General features: G+C 38.0%; 1 long non-coding RNA gene across 1 annotated transcript in view; it reads right to left on the minus strand.

Moving 5' to 3' along the window:
• LOC106948456 (uncharacterized) overlaps window positions 1-4,428 on the minus strand; it is a 31,134-nt gene extending 26,706 nt beyond the window's left edge. The window contains exon 1 of the long non-coding RNA XR_001425174.1: window positions 4,355-4,428. This is a non-coding gene — a long non-coding RNA (uncharacterized LOC106948456). The remainder of the gene's footprint in view (window positions 1-4,354) is intronic.
• Window positions 4,429-4,639: the final 211 nt, after the last annotated feature.

Below are 4,639 nucleotides of genomic sequence, written 5' to 3' on the forward strand. Positions count from 1 at the left end.
ATCGCCGATCACGCACTTTTTCACGAAAATCGGCCCGATTATGATCGGTGACCGATCGATCGGCACACCTCTACTAAAAACGATAAATTCTTAAGAATGTATTAAAAATAACCAAATTAATCTATGAATTGTATAGCTATTGTTATTAAAATAGAAATGTTTGGCAATATTAGTCACAATAATTACAACTGAATAGTTTTGAAGCACAAAACTGTGCTTGCAGCTAATGTTTTATTTTATTTAGACTACATTTTACTTTTGAGCTATCCTCTGAGTGCACAAAGTATTGTAGACTAGCTGTGCCAGAGAGCTTTGTTAAAAACCAAACGCTAAATATTTTTTTCTATGTACCATTGTATTTAAAGCCAATATCAATTGTCATATGAAAAGAAAATAAACCCATATGCTTAATTTCGCTTACCAAATCTTCTGTGCTACCGAGTTTGCACCAGTTTTTAATACACCCAAACCTTTTAAAGATCAGCTCTTTGACTTGTAGGTGACTTGTGAGCTCGGCTGACATGATCATTCAAATCTGTGTGTTCATCGATTAAATTTTCTCTCCTTTATTGACAAATGATGTCATGGAAGGCAACAATATTAAGTTTCAGAAGAAAAAAAAGAGAGAGAGAGAGAGAGAGAGAAAAAAACAGTTTTATTGTTTGTTCTTGTGTTAATGTGTTAGGAACAGAATGTAGCCTATAGTTGTAAGTGGTATAACAATGATCAAAGGCAATGACAAAAACTGATGAAAAGGAATACAGAGCTGTTGTACCACTGCCACTCAACGAAAAACAATCAAAACATTGTTTCAACACCCATTTTTTCCAAATTCTGTTTATAAAGCGGTTGGTTACACACATATCTATTTACACATTCGTTTTCTAAACTATGCCCACTTAGTTACACATATGTAACAGTACTAAAACATCCACAGGCACACAGTAGGAGCTGCACAGGTGGTGCCTCACATGAGGTCTGCACTCCACATCAAAAGGACACCTCTGACATCTCAGATCGCTCACAAATGATGATGCACAGAGATCTTTTGCCACTACAAAGGTAGAACAAAAGAACTAACATGAAAGAGAAGTCAATAAACATGAGGTGTTTAATAAAACATTTTTTTTTCTGTTGTATTCTCTACAAAGATTTTTCACGACAAAACAAAAAGATCTGTTGAGTCACATGACTGAGAAGCAATAGTGTAATTCGGTCCGTTAGAGAAAGACTGCCCTGATGATAATGAACCAATGTAAGGACATTACAGTCACATGGTCAAAAATGGAGGTCCGCAAGTTTAGTGGACAGTTGACCCTCTCACAGTGTACATACAGTGTACATGCTGCACATCTGTTGCATTTAGGGAACTGTTGCAAGCAGGTATTGATGTGCTGAGATAAGGTGATACTGGATGAATGAACCCTGCTAAACAGCACTGAATACTTCAAAGTATGACTTTAAACATATATACATTCAACCAGATTATAGCAAACAGTCTTATTTTCTATTTTGTTTGTCTCAAAAGATTTGTCTTTTTCCTAATAGTACAACATATGTCTTGCTAATGGTAGACAATTTTTTATTGACACATTTTTTTCTTGCCTGGCATTTTCTAAGAATTTGTGCTTGTGTACTTCAAATGTACATCACCACCCCAGTGGGCTCAAATTCCCTTCTTTCTCCGTAGTTGGCATACTAGATTGTTAATTTGTTTACTCGCTCCGTGACGGGACACACGAGAAGTCCCTGTTGTGGTGATACAGCGCACATATGCACATGCTATGGACAAGTTGTCCTGGGCATAACCAGCATCAAAGTGTGCTGCAGGCAATCTCTTATGCCCGGCAAGAAAAACACATAGACAGAAGTAGCAGTTGCACAGAGGGAATGTGCCCAGTGCAGAGCAGCACCAGAGTCAGTGGAGCTGTGGCTTACAGATGTTCGGTGTCCCACCGCAGTTGTTGGAGCTACAGAGAAGAGTCAGCCCGGGAGGACGAAGAGCCGAGGCACAGCAGCACAGAAACAGAATGGAACATGAGGTCACACTCAAAGCATCACAGCCCAGAGCACCTCCAACTTCTGGCATTCGCAGCAGTCTCTGAGCAAACATCAGTCAACACATGCTCTGGTGGTGGTGGTGTGTGTGTGTGTGTGTGTGTGCATCTGTTTGTGTTTGGGAGGGAAAGAGGGAGGGAAGGAGAGGGGGAAATACAGTATGTCAGATGTAGAGAAGACAATACCTAGAATGGTAAGAGGGTGTTTTTGTAATCAATGAAGTTGGTCATGTAGACCAGATGTCATCCGAAAGATATTTCGTACTAACTTGTTTTGTTTGAGATGTTTTAAAGCTAAATTAGATGAGGGTGTGGTTTTTAGTAGACGAAACAACCCATAACTGTGATTCAAAGTATTTTTTGATGACCCATTTATACACTTATAACAATCTACTTTCTTGCAGGGCACCTTTCAGTCAGTATGAACACTGGTTTCTTTTTGAGAGTTGAGTGGCAGCAGAATTGCTCTTAAGCTAACAGGTTGGGGAGCAGAATAAATGGTTCTCAGCATTAACTAAATTGCTATTCCAGGTGGTCTACACCAAGGTGAGAATGACTAAGGTCATATGTAAATATATTTTTTTTTCTTGTCTGAGTTGTAGAAATGTAAATATTGTTAAACTACTTCAGAAAGTATTTTCAATGAAAAATACTTTTTCATCATTTTTACGAAGCCTTCACATTCTGATTTTGTACTCCAACACTCAACCCTGCCAGCCTGAACTTATTCTGAAGACAAACCCAAATGATTTCCTTCGTATTTCAACATTCACAGAACTTTTTATTCGAATATGTGATGCAATAAAATTCATAACTTCATTTTTTTAACAATTAAAATTACTAAGCTCATTCTCTTATTTTCCTAATTTTAAACATTTATCAGGTATCCACTACCTTTTTCATGACTGTGTGCATATGCATCATCGGCCATGTAAGGGGATGGGTTGCATCTGTGCGTGTGTGTGTGTGTGTGTGTGTGTGTACAGGCTCGTGTACATTTCACTGTCTGCTTAAGCCGACCAAAGTATTGCATGCACGCAGTTGTGTAACATGAATATTCTGCTTTGGGTCTGGCTTCTGTGGTCTCCCTCGATATGGGGAGCTGTGTAGTTGGAGGTGGGGGTCGGGATGGGTGTGCACTCTAATGGGCTACCCTGGGACCTGACGCCTCTCTCCAGAGACACATGGGCACCATACAACCCAACCCTACAGCCTTTGTCAAAATAGAGGCTTCCTCAGATATTCCTTTTCAAATCTATTAACTCCAAACTCAGATCCACACCTAATTAGGATGAGCAGGACAGCTTCAAATGAGCTATATGAAATACAGATGTTCAAATTTAATACGGAGATCATTTCCGATCTTTTTATTTTTTCACCTTTATTGTGACGTATAACGTGGACAACTGTGGTGAAATATCGAAATAAAAAAGTTAAAATGATCTGTTTGTATATAGATACTTACCCTTTCATATCTAAGGATGCAACAGTTTTCATAAGTGTCCACCATAATCAGTACAAATCTACCATAACTGAAAGAGCCTCTGAGTAACCCCATTTTCTTGACAATTCAGATCTAATAGCAAATGCCACGGTCCACAATTAGCTTCCAAAACATTAGCGGGACCTCATCATCAATAACTATCAGTCACAGGGAAGGTGCAAAACAATTCCAAAGACATTGGACGTACAATGAAACAAAGTCATCAAGAAGTGAAGAAAATATGTAGCAACAGTGACAAAACCAAAGATGCATGTCTCTGGAATTGATTAAATAAAGAAATGTTGAAGAAAGCTGGTCAGTGAGGATGCCAAAGATAAAACAGCCATGTGGAAGTAAATGCAGCAGTATTACGTGAAAAAAATCTACTGTACTATTTACATTTCTAAGCGACGAGATAAGGAAGAGTCCAAAGCTCCTCAGAACGGCAGCCTTTAAATGGTATAAATTAAAGGCATTGCTGTGATGACGTGCTGAAGGCGGAGTGTTGGAAAGAGCATGAACTTCTTAAAGAGACAGAGGTCAATTTCAAGGCATCAAATTGCAAAGTCAAATTCCTTTTAAGTTATCCTTGATTTATAGAGCATTTTTATAACAACTGAAGGTAACTTAGCTACTTTATTGTATTATAAATTGCCTAGAAAATACATATTACTGCTTATAGACTCGAACCCAAAATGACCCACATTAAACTTATTAAAATATGAGCAAATATTTCATTTTGTTACGTTATTATATTAGGAAGAAGTCAATTTCCCAATACTTAACACAACTGTGTATTTAACAGATGGGCGACCTGTCCAGGGTGTATCCCGCCTCTCGCACGATGACCACTGGTGACACAAACCAAACCCTGCCGCAAACCTGCAAGAGTAAATGTGTAGACAATGGATCAACATTTTTAATAATTGTATATGAAATCTGCAAATTTTGATACATCTAGCATGATTTTGGAATTTACTTTCAGAAAGCAGCTGCTTACATTTTCACAATAATTACAGTGTGAATGTTTATCTAACTGCATCCATGTTTTATATTTATCATCAGATGCATTCTTATTGTAACTGTATCAATGTGTACT

The sequence above is a fragment of the Poecilia latipinna genome, unplaced genomic scaffold (genome assembly GCF_001443285.1).
Source record: "Poecilia latipinna isolate Pla-1442-1.1 unplaced genomic scaffold, P_latipinna-1.0 Scaffold289, whole genome shotgun sequence".
NCBI lineage: Eukaryota > Metazoa > Chordata > Actinopteri > Cyprinodontiformes > Poeciliidae > Poecilia > Poecilia latipinna.